Source organism: Marmota monax, unplaced genomic scaffold (genome assembly GCF_021218885.2).
Source record: "Marmota monax isolate L192 unplaced genomic scaffold, Marmota_monax_Labrador192_F-V1.1 WCK01_AAM20220418_F8-fsc00077, whole genome shotgun sequence".
NCBI lineage: Eukaryota > Metazoa > Chordata > Mammalia > Rodentia > Sciuridae > Marmota > Marmota monax.
The window spans coordinates 2,110,933-2,125,944 of NW_026694610.1; the positions used below are offsets into that span (position 1 = coordinate 2,110,933).

Below are 15,012 nucleotides of genomic sequence, written 5' to 3' on the forward strand. Positions count from 1 at the left end.
GTTAATGTTTTCACATGTGGAAAAAATAGTTACTAATGATCTTTTAAAAATCATCTGAATAAAGTAGCAATAGTGTTACCAAGAACCATTTCCTTTTTGATATGTGCAGGTTAATGCATATGAAAGTCCATTAAAAACTAATAATTTTGTCACTGAAGTAAAATATACATAAGCATATAGTAAATAGTTCTGTTTTATCTAGATTCTATTTAACAATCTAAGACTGACTATAACAATAAATTTACAGCCAAAGGAAAGAAAAGAGCTCAATCCTTATAGCTCATACCTCTCCAGAGAAAGGAATAGTTACATTAGGGAAAGCATCATCCAGTGAACAAAATCATGTCTGAGTAAAGAATTTCTCTACCCCTAACAAATTTAATATAAAAGTTTAGTCAGAAATTTGTACTCACACACATTACTATTTGGCTATGGCTCTTAGCACTGTTTTAAATATTGTTCTTTATATATTTCTCTTTAAAAAAAAAAAAAAAAACAGTACAAAGGGGATGGGGTATTAGCTAGCTCAATTGATAGAGTGTCTCGCATGCACAAACCCCTGTGTTCAATCTTATTACCACCAAATAATAATAATAATTTTTTTTAAAAAACAGCACGAAACCCCAAATTTCTTTAGTAGTTATCTTTCTGATTTATCAACTGTCTTACACTGTTGAATTCCATAGTTTCTAAACCACCTCTCTGGTATAACTTCGTATTGCCTTCTTTCTAATTCTAACATCAGTATTAGCCTTCTTCAATACATTCAGATAATTCCTTGAGATCACAGCTAAGCAAACAAACTTTTGCTTGACTGAAGATAAGTGGCTTTTACTATGAATTTGGAGGAGCCACAGTAGTATTTGACAATACTTTATAAATGTTTTTAATTTAAAGAACTTTCTGCACATCATACAGGCTTTCTGTAAAAAATTTTGTCTGTTTTGGCTAGTAGTTTAAACTTGATAGTTCCTTATCTGTAGTCACATTAAATCTTTTGGGTTTTAAATCTGCCTACAATATTGCTGTGAAACCTCTCTTTAAGGAATGCTTACCAGAAAACTAGTTTGAAAGCTATGTTGACCATGATATCACTATTCAATATGAAAAAATGTCTCTGAATAAATAAGTGTTTAATTTCCCTAATGAAAATTTGAATTTGTGTATCCACAGTAACTATAGATCACTCATTTATCAAGTATTGTGCCCTACACCTGTGTCCTGGAAACAGTGAATATAAAATGAATAACCTGGTCTTTTTCCTCATATAGCTCATAACCCAGAAAACTAGATCATATGAATTTAAAACAGATAAACAATATTTGTATTAAAAGTGTTGTGAAAGTACCAAAGACACATGGATGTTTTGGAAAAAGTTTCACAAGAAGGATAAAATTTGGGCTGGAGATATAGTTCATCTTGCCTTGCATACACAGCCCCTGGGTTCAATCCCCAGCACCACACACACACACACCAAAAAAAAAAAAAAAAAAAGTAAAATTTGGACATTAAAGAAAGATAAATAATTTTCTAGTTAAGGGAGGAAAGAAACCAGCCATTCGAAAGAGGGGGAGGAATATATAAAAACTTACAGTTACACTAGAAAGTTTGTTTTATTCATAATCTGAAAAATCTCGATAGAATGTAGAGGCTGATACTGGTATTCCAGTCTAAAAAGAGCTTGGATTTCACTCCACACAGGTAAATATGAAAAATTTGCATTTTAGAATACCTCTGCAAGTTAACACTAAAAAAAGGTACTATTACATTGCAATAAAGTATCTAGTGATGTATGGTGAACCTGGAAATTGTATTCAGTTCAGAAATATGTATCCACCTGTTAAAAATTTCCATACTCTTTGACATAATACTTATAACTTTTGATGTGGCTATATTGCTTTTGTAATTTCAATTAAAATCGAAAGAAACAGGCAGCTGTGTGAAGGAATGACAATGTGAAAAAGGATGGAGAAGGATGAATCAAAATAAATGTAATTGTTCAAGTCAGGTACAAAAAAATGATGAAGGAGGAATTAGAAAACTATTAAAATGAGATTTGAGGACTTGGCTATGGAAACAGGGCTGGTGAGAAGAGGGTGAATTTGAAAGATAAAGTATAAAATACTTGAAGCAATGAATACATAAGGTCAGAGAAAGGATGGGAGTCAAGTACTACTGACAAATCGGGCTTAGTTCTCTAGATGGACACTGGTGCCATTAAAGTGAAATAAAGAGATTTTAAAAGCATAGGCTGAAAGCAGAGAGGGTTAAGAATAATTTGGATTTGGGGTAAGTTAAATTTGAGATGCCTGTTGACTCCCAGTTAGAAATGTGTGGTCAAGTAGAAATATGTGTGGATATTAAGGAAATGTAGCTAGGGGAGTCATCTTCATATAGGTAATAATTGAAGTCAGAGTTGAATCCAGGGGACGTTTATGAAATGAGAAAGAGTCAAAGAATTCTAAGGAGCATTAAGGAAAACGCAAGCTACCAAAGTTTTTTCTGTTAATAGTCTACTACTGTCTCTCTAAAACATTCAAGAAAACCTTTTTTATTTACAAGATGTATTTAGTCAAAACAGAACTCGGCTCTAGAATCAACCTATAAAAATATTATCTAATTCTGGGAGTTATTATTACCCATCTTAATTTACTATGTCTTTTGTATTTTACTTGAAAGTGGGAGAATAGGAAAACAATTTGTTTTCCTAAAAGAATAAGAGAAAAGGTAATGACATTTTATTTTTAAGAAGCAAATTCTCATTAAACAATACTTCTAACATTGAGTTACAGCTTCTAAGCTTTCCAAGTTGTTGTTTATTGTAGCCCCAGGGGCCAACTCCAATCCAATCCAGGCATCTACATGACTATTCCTGTAGCTTCACTTTTATCATTACTCCTTAACCCTTTCTCTCTCTTACTACCAAGCCCTCTTATAATATCTAGCCAGTCACCATTGGTTTCCACTGTTCCCACACATTTTGATTCCTCTAAATCAAGGGTAATCTCATGATCTTGATTGTTCCTGTCACTTAATGGTAAGATAGAAACTACCGTGAAAGAGTGGACGTGAAGATTATGCCATACTTCTGAGGTTTTCATGTTTTTCAGTAGGGAATCACAACAGTCAAAAAGGCTATGTATATTTTAAATCAACAATAATGGCATTGTAGTCTGTTAGCTATTCAAAAGTGTTTAGTTCTATAGACTTACAAAGCAGTGTCCAAATAATCAGCTTTGTTAATATAAAGGTGCAAAATTATGGGACAAGTACTCTCCAATTAATTTCAAAGTTAGAATACTTTTATATATAACTGCTCAAGAACCAAGAGCTGTTGTTTAATACGTGGTACTAGGACAACTAGATAGCCACATGCAAAAGACTAGGACCCTACTTCATACCATTTGCAAAAATAAAGATGGATCAATGGCCTATGTATAAAAGCAAACCCTATAAATATATCCATAAGAAGATATGGAGGGGTTGTAACTCAGCGGTAGAGTGCTTGCCTCACATGTGTGAGGTGCTGGATTCAATTCTCAGCCCCACATAAAAATAAATAAAAGTAAAGGTATTGTGTTCATCTACAACTAAAAAAAAAAAAAAAAAGGAGGAAGAAAACATGGAGGTAGGCTAGGCACAGTGACTCAGGCCTGTAATTCCAGTCACTTAGAAAGCTGAAGCAGGAAAATTAAAAGTTCGAGGCTAGCCTCATCAATTTAGCGAGACCCTACCTCAAAAAAAAAAAAAAAAAAAAAAAAGGACTGGGGATGCAGCTCATGGTAAAGCACCCCTGGGTTCAATTCCCCCCAGTACTAAACTACTCTGCCACCCATCCCCAACCCACCCCTGGGGGGTGGCGGGGGGAAATCATCATGGAGTTAAGTCCTTGAATTTAGTAAAGGATTCTTTCTTTTCCTTTTTCCTCCCCCTCCCCCCCACCGTGCTGGGGATTGAATCCAATAGTATTCTACTACTAAGTTACACCCCCAGCCTTTTAATTGTTTTTACTTTATTTTGAGACAGGGTCTTGTTGAGTTGCCCAGGCTAGCCTTGAACTTGCAATCCCCCTGAGTAGCTAGTGAAAGATTCTTAGATGTGAAAACAAAAGCACCAGCTTCTAAAAGAAAATCAACCTACAAACTGGACTTCATCAAAAGTTAAAACATTTGTGTTTCAAGAGATACCATGAAGAGAAAAGTGAAAGTGAAAAAAAACCTAAGGAATAAGAAAAATACCTGCAAATCACATAACTGATATGAGATCTGCATCTACTGTAATGAATTTTTAAACTCAATAACTAACAAATGGCCCAACTTTTAAAAAATGGACTAAGAATAATGAGTAGACATTTTCCAAAGAAGAAACACAAATGGCCAAAAAACACATGAAAAGATGTTTAACATCATTGTCACAAGGGAAATGGAAATCAAAACCACAAGGGACTACCACTTCATACCCACTACAATAGCCAAAATTAAAAGTCAGATAACACATATTGGCAAAGAAGAAGAGAAATTGGAGCTCTCATATACTGTTGATAGGAATGGAAAATTGTATTGCTACTTTGGAAAACAGCCTGGCAGTTCCTCAAATCATTAAACATCTAGTTCCCACGTGACCCAGAAGTTCTAGGTATACATTCAAGAGAAATAAAAATATGTTCACACAGAAATTTGTGCACAAATGATTATTGCAATATTCAGAATCACCAGAAGATGAAAACAACCCAAATGTTTTGTTTTTTTTTTTAAGAGAGAGTGAGAGAGGAGAGAGAGAATTTTTTTTTTAATATTTTTTTTTTAGTTTTCGGTAGACACAACATCTTTGTTTGTATGTGGTGCTGAGGATCAAACCCGGGCCACACGCATGCCAGGCCAGCGCGCTACCGCTTGAGCCACATCCCCAGCCCAACCCAAATGTTTATCAACAGACAAATACATAAATTAAAATGTGATATATACATATCATGGTATATTGTTTGACCACAAGAAAACAATTAAGTACTGATACATGCTGCAACATGAATGAATCTGAAAGAAAAGTGGAAGAAGCCAGTCATAAAAATCATATATTCTATGATTGCATTCATATGAACTCGTAGAAGAGATCTGTATAAATGGAAAGGGAATTTTATACAGGCAAAAGTAGATTAGTGGTTGCTTAAAGCAGAGGTGTATGCACTCTAAATGAAAATGTTCTAAAATTGACTGTTGATGGTTGTTATACTAAAAACCAGTGACTTGTATACCTTTAATGAGTAAATTGTACAGTATGTGAATTATGTTTCAATAAAGCTGTTTTAAAATAAAACAAAACCGGGACTATGTATAGACAGAACCCATCTTAATTATCAATCCAGGTTTACATTACTGAAAGTGGCTCTTAGATTTGATTTCCATAGTTCAAAAAAGAGAATATATATTAAAAGAGTTGGTAGACTAAAATATTGCAAGAATTTGGCCAAAGACCCAGACATTTCAGAATAGTAATGTGTGTTATGTATATTCATCTTAAAAATTTCAGGGATACTATGGGTTTTTGTTGAGCATAGTTTGCTTTTAGCTCAATCAGTTGCTCTTGAAGTAGAGTCACATTGACAAGGCAGATGCTTAGAAAATTCAAACACATCACTCTAAAGTCAGCTGCTAATGAAAATTTGTAAATTTCTTTTGAAATTTGGATTTTATTTCTACCAAATAGCTCAGCAGTTCTTTAAATTCTGTGATTGCAGTTAGCACTGGGCAGTGCTGGCATTGGACATGAATGCACATGCCAAGTAACAACTACCCACTACCCACGTTCTGGTTTAAATATTAATAACTATAGTTCTTTCACAAACTCATCAGTTCTCTTTACTTTTTTCTCTGCAGTCTCAAGTTCAGTATATGAACATATCTTGCTTGCAACATCAAACAGAAAATATAATCATGCTATATTTGGGCTTAAACAATTTTGGGTCCTTGCCCAAAAGTTTTAGATCTAAAGTATCATCAGTGTAGCATTCTTCAACGTTTCCACAATCTAGACATCTTACATCAATAAAGTAAACTAAATCCAATGCAGTTAAAATAGCACAATAACAACAGTAACAAAATACTTAGAATAATCCTAACAAGAAATGTGTGGAATCTATATAAAGAAATGTATAAAACTTCATACTGAGAGCTAAAAAAAAAAAAAAAAGGAGAAGAAAACTGTTCTCAGATTAATTTATTTTTTTTAAATGATTCTATATTAATATTGAATAACAGGTGAAAATAGACAAAAGATTTTTCAAAATAAGAATTATGGGTAGAGAGGATTTGTCTCTCCAACTATTAAAACACATTGTAAAGCTAAAATAATTGTAACATAACTGTCACACTGATGTACTAACAGTTGGAAGAAACTACAAAGTGTCATAGCCAAAGAACAGGAATAGATTATTTAACATATGATAGTGGGAAACGGTTTTTTGTAAAATCCAGTTTCGTTCAAGCCAAAAACCTAGAAGTCTTCTTTAATCTATCATGCCATCTATCCACCACCAATTCAATCAGTCATCAAGTCTTTTTGTATGTGTATTTGTGTGGTGCTGGGGATTGAACCTAGGGCCTCAAGAATGTCAAGCCAGGACTCTACCACCAAATTACCTTCCCAGGGTTTGTTTTGTCTTGTCAATATCTATAGAAGCTGTCCACTTAATCTTGGTCCTCAAAAATACTAACTTGGGCATTGGTTGTTATTGTTCACTGAAATAAATTGCAGTTGAAGTTCTAAGTTGTTTAATGTAAAAATAAAATTAATCATTTAAAATTACAGGTTATTAAGGTAAATTAATAGAACTCAAGATATGAACTGACTTTTCAAAAAGTATTTTGGAGGAACTCATAGGAAAATAATGTACTACTTATATCAGAAATAAAAAAGTTAAATGTTTACCAATTGAATGTTTTATAAAAATATCATATTTTAAAATATTAAATTATAGGAGAATAAGCACATAACATGGTATAAAAAAATCAAAAAGAAGTAATATACTGTAATACCAATTTTGTCACTAAAATTGGTTAGAAAGAACTACACCAAAATGTTATCTCTGGCAAGTGGGCTTAAAAGTAATTTTCTTCTCATAAGTTCTTTATGTATCCAAACATTATATAGTTGACCAAGACCAAACAACCAAAATACACACACTTTTTAAATAACTAAAGAATTTCTCTGAAATATCGCTGAGTCTAGACAGATCATTTCATTGAAGTTTTATAGAATGAGAAATTTCTAGATTTTATAAACTAATCAGAACTTAAAAGTGATTAAAATTATCTAGCTCATTTTAGTAGACTAACAGAATCCTGAGACTAAAAATATAACCAAAAAAATTCTTAAATGGAAACTAAATACTCTGTCAATAATAATTTAAAGAATCTACCCTAATAATTGATGTTCTTAGCACTGAAAAGATGTAAACCCATGAATATACATTATATGAATCAGTTAGAAAACAGGATGATCTCAACAGATGCCCAATAGGTATTTATCAATACCCATTCCATGTAAATTATCTTGGGAAACAAAAACAGTGGGATGGAAAATTATTCAATAAATAATACTGTAAAAACTGGACATTTGGGAAAAATTTCTTTAGTGTCTCACTTGTCATCTACCAAATCCCATATACTTTAAAGAATTACAGTAAAAAAAATAGTTCAAATCTAAAAGAAAACAAGGAATTTACACCAAATTTTGAATAAATAAGAATTTCATAGCTCCAAAAGTGGGAACATTTTTAAAGTGAAAATATGGATAAAATGTTTCAATATTCACAATTATAGATCAATGAATCCAGTATTTCTTGGATTAATGATCAATATAATCTAAACTTCAAATGAAAATTCTGTTGTAGTGATATAAGAAAAGCAGACCTTTAAATTAAGTGATTAGATCAACAGAGTTTCTTCATTTGTTTCTTAGTAGTTGTGTAGGAAATAAACATATATATGTAATAAACATATATATAACTATACATATATACATACATATATAAAAATATATATACATATATATAAATATATATACATATATATATATTACATTCATGAGTCATGCACTGCATAAAATGTTGTTTTGATCAATGATGGACCACGTACGTATCAGTGGTTTCATAAGATCATAACAGAGCTGAAAAATTCCTATTGCCTAGTAATTTTACAGCACCTTTTTTGTTTAGATATGCTTAGATATAACATTACTGGTGTGTTATAACTTTCCACAGTATTCAGTATAGTAACATGCTGTATTGATTTGTAGTCTAGTAGCAATAGGCTGTACTACCACACAGCCTAAAGGCTATAATATCTGGCTAGCTTCGTGTAAGTATACTAAGACTGTCTAATGAAGTGTTTATCACAACATATCTCTGTCATTAAGTGAATCATGACTCTATTAATATACTCTTAATATATTTTACTTTTTTTTTTTCAAAGTATCTGTTCCCTTAACTATGCTTGTGGTTTCAGCAAAAAACACAGGCTCATCTTTTTTCAGGGAGCTGCTGCTATGCTCGTGTTCTGACTTAGCGTTCTTAATCTCTACTGCTTGTTTGCTCTGTTCTTTTTCAATTTTTTCTCCAGGCTTTCCAGTGGAAAATCCACATTTTGTTTTATCTGGGTCATCTCCTTCTTAATGGCCTGAAGGTCATCTCCTTTCAACTTTCCAGACTTGGAAGAAGATCCCTGCTGTCCACTCTTAAAATTGAAGCCACTTTGGCACAGCATGTTTCTTCACACACGCTGGCATTTAGAAGGCACTACAGCCCTAGCAATAAAGGAGGAGGAGGAACAGTGCATGCTGGGTAACTCTACATCCCATCATAATAATCCCATTGAAAATCATACTCCATGTCAAAAGAGGAGTCATACATATCCACTGTAGATTGTTTCATTCCTGCTTTTCCTCTGTTCACTTTTGGCTCTGCAGCCAGAATGGTATCTAAAACCTGGACAGCAACCATCTGCCATCCTCTCCTGTTACAGCAGCCAGGGTGTTTCTCTCATTTACATACTGGACGAAGGCAAAGCCTTATGAACCGAGCAACCCATTTGGAGAAGATTGCCTCTACATCAGACTTCTTGACCACAAGAGGGTTGACATCCCCAATGAATACTTGGGAGTTTATACGAGCATGGATCTGTTTTTGTTTGTTTGTTTTTTGGTAATACTGCTAGCAATCATGTTTGATGATAAGGTTCCTCACGAAGCCAAAAACAAAAACAAAAACAAAAAGTGAATATAAAAAAGAAATCTCATAGGAGCAGGGAAGGAGAAGAGGTTTGATTCTGAATCTTCCACACCCAGTTCCATGTGGAGAGGTCAGCAAGATGGCTGCAACAGCTATCTTCCTCTCTTCACAGAATGATAAATCTTTAACTTTAAAAAGGCACTTGTAAGGGCTGGGATTGTGGCTCAGCGGTAGAGTGCTCCCCTAGCATGCTTGGGGCCCTGGGTTCAATCCTCATGCACCGTATGTAAATGCATGAAATAAAGGTGTTTTTTTTTTTTTTAAAGGCACTTGTGTGAATTTAAGCAATTTATTCAGGGTTTTTGTTGTTGTTGTTGTTGTTAGTGCCAGGGATTGAAGCAGGGCCTCAAGCAGATTAAGTAAATGCTCTGCCACTGAGCTACATCCCCAGCCCAGTAAGATTTTTTTTTTTTTTTTTTAATATGAAGTGTTAGGATTTTATGGGAGAAGAAATACAATATAACAGTAATAGGTCAATTTTTTACCTAGAAGCAAATTGTATACCCTAAAATGTTATTTTCATGTGTAGTCTTTGCTATTAGCAGTTTGAAACTTCATTTCTATGTGAAGCATATAATTTCATAAACACAATCTTGAAAATTTAGATCTAAACCTAAATTGAAAAATTAAATCTAATTGATAGGGCTTGGGATGATAATTAGGAGTCTTAGCACCTAATCAGCCACCACTTGTGTTAAAAGAGTAAATATCCCAAGGTAAAAGGAGTTACTCTTAGTAATAGTACATTTAGTTATTTTTATTTTCTTTTTTTTCACCTCTGTATTTTCTAACTTTTCTATGATATAAATTAAATTGATAAAAAGGAAAAATTACTGCAGGAAGCCATGAGTGAATTACATGAGGATCTTCTCTCAGTATGGTAGCCAGGGAGATTTAGGTTTGGCATTTCTAACTATCCATGTCTCTCCCAAGGCAATAGATTGCCCAATGTGTGTGACCTTTATCTCTGCTCTGCTAAGAAGATCCCTTGTAGTAGCTCCAGAGATGGGTATAGCCAGTTGGGAACTGGACAGCCCACCTTTAATCATTTTTGGTGAAGAACATTCTATGGAAAGCCTTTGATGTTTCCCAATATAAATAAAGCAAGCGCAAGCTCGATTTTGCCATAGTCTAGAAGCTCTATCCATGTCTGATCGGTTTACCCATCCTGTCCTGGATTTTGAAACTACTTTCTGAGTCCTGTGGTTTTTTCATCGTTCTTTTTTCCTAGCTTTTATTTTTTAGGCAGCCCATTCCACCTAGGGGAACCCTATTTCCATCGCCCACGCGAGATGCAGGCAAAAAATTACAAGTTTTCATTTAAAAAAATATTTTGTGGAGAAAGCAAAATAGAAAGGTTGCAAACATTTGAAGAAAAAGAGGAAAACTAGCTATATAGACCATATTGTAACAAAGGCAGCACTCACCTTTTCTCCACCCTATTAATTCTTTCTTCTTCCATTCTCTGTAGCCTGGTGCTCAACCCAAGTAACTAATCAGCCCCATCTCCTTTTAACACTATTACCTGAGTTTGGCCTCTAAGGAGTGAAATAGTCTGTGTCCTTTTCCCTAATCTGTCACTCTCTCTCTTCTGCTACAACTTGATTGATAAATGAACTCTGACCAATTACAGTAGAATTTAAATTTATTTCTATTAGTTTATTACCCTGATATAAGAAACCAACACAACAGGGGGCAGAGGCACAAGCCTGTAATTCTACTGATTCCAGAGGCTAAAAAGCAAGAGGATTGTAAGTCCAGGGCCAGCCTGGTCAACTTAGAACCAGTCTCAAAAACAAAAAACAAAACAAAATTTTAACAAAGGTTGGGATTTAGCTCAGTGGTAGAGAACCCCCTGGGTTCTATCCTCAGTACTGCAAGAAAGAAAGAGAGAGAAACCAATACAGACTGGAATGAAACATAAATTGGCATGAGCCAGTCTCTTTCTCCCCCCCTCCCCACACCAGACCATGGAAAATCATCTGTTCAAAGAAAATAATACCATCGCTCTTAACCACCTTTGTAAAAAATTTCACCCTTTCCAGAGTGAGAATTAGGGATAACATAAAAATCATAATCAAACTGTATTTGTATTTTGCTTATTTATAAATACACATGTCAGCTATTTTTATCATACAGTTTATTATATAGCTCAGTCATTCTCAATTAAACTAATATTTGATTACAAAGGCTAAAGTTAAAGATGCCACTTCAGGCACTATTAAAAACAGAGCAAATCTAAAAAGATTGTGATATCTGGGAATGGTCCTTATGCAGATATTTGTCTGGAACTTTCCTCTTTATATAGGTTGCCTACTCCAGAACCAGTACTTTGGATTAGACACATTGCTTTTACTAAGGATTAGGGCATGTGGTAGTGTTAGATGAGAGTGCTGAAAGAAAGACCTGAAAATGTTTCCTTTTTGATTATTCAGACATACTGGGAATGGTGTTTGTTAAGAATCTGGATGTTGCAGTTCCTATTCCTGCAAGTTACTTAGCTCTCGAAATGCCAGTTCCTTCATCTGAAATTAGAAATTATAGTTGTGGTTAATTCATGTGGCCAAAAGTAAGAATTAAAGGGGATAACACCTGTAAAGTTTTAATACAATGACTGGCATATAATCAACTAAATAAATGGTTGTTGGTGGTAAGTTTGAATTCTGACTCTCATATTAAGCAAATTACCCAAAAATAGCTCAATGTGTGCATTTTTAAAATGCCATCTACCCCAAAGGACTGATTTTATTCAATGACAAGCAATATTTTTAAAACTCCTTAGATACCACTAAATTAAAACACAAAACACATTTTCCCTCTTAAACTTCCTTCCCTCTTCTAAAAAAACATTAAAATTACCAGTTAACTTTTCAGATTTTTCTGAAACTTTCCATGTTACTGAAATGGAAAACCAACAAATATCCTTGGCTTTACTAAGAAACTAATATGCTGTGACTAATTTGTTGTAAGTTGGCATCTGTTTCACTGATGAATAAACTGCTTAAAAATGACTGGCCCAAGTCATAGAGAATTTATAGGAAAGACAAAAATAGGATGGGTAAGTCCTAACAATTCACCATCATATGAAACTAAAGCCTCATAACTACTTAAACCCAAAGTTTCACAAAAATAGTATATATACCGTATAGCACTATTGGTTATTATTTATCATATATTCTCGAAAAAATATTACTAATATTCTTAAGACCTTAGTTGGTTTAAAGAAAGAATTTAAACAATACTTTTCACATCTTCAATTCTGCATTGGAAAAAAAAAATATTAGAGTAAGAAAACAGCCTGAATCCCAGTGTCTATATTTTCATTTTGGATCTACCTCAAACTAATAATCGTTTCAAGTTATTCTTTTTGGTTAAATTATTTCAATTGAAAATAAGAGAGAAGTAAATCCTAAGGTTCTTCAAGTCAACATGGTACTGTATAAAAAGCATGGACTTAGGAGTAACATTTGGGCTCACACCCCTTCTCAACTTCTGTATTTTTGAGCAAGTTAATCTCCTGAAATGAGATTTCGTTAGGTTTTTCAATGAAAAGTTAATCAGACAAGGAATGTAGAGTTCCAGGCACACAGGTGCTTAGAATCCTTTCCTCCCTGATGAACCTACATTTCTTCTTGTTCCTTGTAAAAATCCTCTAGAGATTTTCTCTTTGGCCTCGGCTTCAAGTACAGTGGCCAAAAGTGTGGGCACGTGGATTTTTTTTTTCCTCTTTAAACATTAAAATTTATAAAAATCAAATTATACTTAATGAGTATTCTAACCTGATAATACACTGACGAGGTCAGGGCTGTTGGGGTAAATCCAAGGCGCAAGATCTTCCTCCTACTACTGTCCACAGCCACCTGTCAGGAGTCTATAAAATACCTGGGATACAGAGCTTCAGAGCAGGTTTTATAACATTCCAGGGGCCCCGTGCCCGCGGGCCCTGACCTTCTGGCCCCCTGAGGTTCGAGGTAAGCATTCAGCTTTTCCGTGACCTGTTACAGCGTTGGAGAATTCACACAGAGGGACGGAATGACTGCTTGTACATCTGGAAGGAGACACATTGATAGGGTCTCGGTATTTTTGGAGAGTTACCTTATTATGAAAAAAGCCGGGGAAACCTGTGTCGCCTCTTTACCTGAGCGGGAAGCCTCGGATTAATCCATTCTTCCCAGCGAGCTCTTTTATGAATAAGGAGAAGAGAATCTCGACTTCAAAGTTTCACCTCAGACTCACTTATATCAATGCACACTATTTACATTCGGGATAGTGAGGTCTTTTACTGAATATGGGGCTAAGTAGGCTCTATTTCTAAAAATCACCCCCCCCGCCGCTCTGGGAAAATGGAACAGTCCACTGGCGGTCCTTGTGGTCCGGGATGAGCTCAACCCGGGGGCGCCCTGGCTGCGGGCGGCTCTGCGAGTGATGGTGTGCGCGGTTGCGTGTGCGTGTTAGGGCAAGGAGGGAAGAGGGCTGTAATATTACAGTACAGAGGAGACGATTTTCCCATCTAAAGAGTTGGCTCATACTCGTGGCGTTTAAAATGTAAATAATGAGAGAAGGAGGAAAAATTCTAGAAATTTAGGATTAAATTAGCATTATCGTATTCAGACTATCAAAAACGGGTTTTATTTTTACTTTTTGCATAATTGACAATACAAGTTAAGTGGATTAAAATGAATACTAGGTATAAAGTAGTAGCTGCAAAGATTATGAAAAATAACCTACATATATTTTTCAAAAGAGAATTAAAATTTTTTTAAAGAGAGAGAGAGAGAGAGAGAGAGAGAGAGAGAGTTTTTTAATATTTATTTTTTCGGTTTTCGGTGGACACAACGTCTTTATTTTATTTGTATGTGGTGCTGAGGATGAACCCAGAGGGGTGCGCATGCCCGCCGAGCCCGATACCGCTTGAGCCACATCCCCAGCCCGAAGATTAAAAATTTAAAAAATTTTAATTATAGTATCTCATCATTGCTTTAAAAATGAAAACAATATACAAAGGCAAAAGAGAGAAAGAAAATCTCTTGCAGTCATGGCTCAAAGATAACCAGTGCTAAAATTTTGTCAATTTTCTAGCCATTTTATAGTGCTTACATGTATATGATTTTATATAACTGGATAATTCTATATCCACAGTTTTGTATACTGATTTCTAGTGAAATAATAGGTTGTTTACATCTGATGTCATTAAATATAGAGCTACATTATTTTTACACAACTAGGTAGTGTAGTTGGACAGTAAGTTATTTAACTCAGCCCTGTTAAAGGATAGATGGTTTCCATGTAAGTAGTATTATATAGAATGCCCTTGTATATATATCTTTCAGTACTTACTTGTAGGGTTATCTCCTAAGAATACATTTCTAGAAGCAGAACTGCTGGATCAAAACAAAAAAACATGTCTGTTTAAAATTTTTGTACATATTTTCAAACTGCACTCCAGAAACGTGCTATCAGTTTACAATTCCACAAAGTACAAGAGAATATTCTTTTCTAGTACACATCACTCTTATGACTCCTTTGCATCTCTGACAAGCCAAAAGACTTTTCTTCCTCCCTTCCTCTTTTCCTCCTTCCCTTCCTTCCTTTTCTTTTCAATGCCTTTCCTTTATTATTAAGTTGAAAATCTTTTCTTATTGTCCATTTTCATTTCATCTTCTGACATTGTTCATGTTGTTATGTATTTTTATTGGGGTAGTCAGCTACCTCTTATTTATTAGAACTCT

General features: G+C 34.4%; 1 pseudogene; it reads right to left on the reverse strand.

The window, feature by feature from the left end:
- Window positions 1-8,375: 8,375 nt before the first annotated feature.
- Window positions 8,376-13,810, reverse strand: LOC124077771 (heterogeneous nuclear ribonucleoprotein C-like; annotated as a pseudogene).
- Window positions 13,811-15,012: the final 1,202 nt, after the last annotated feature.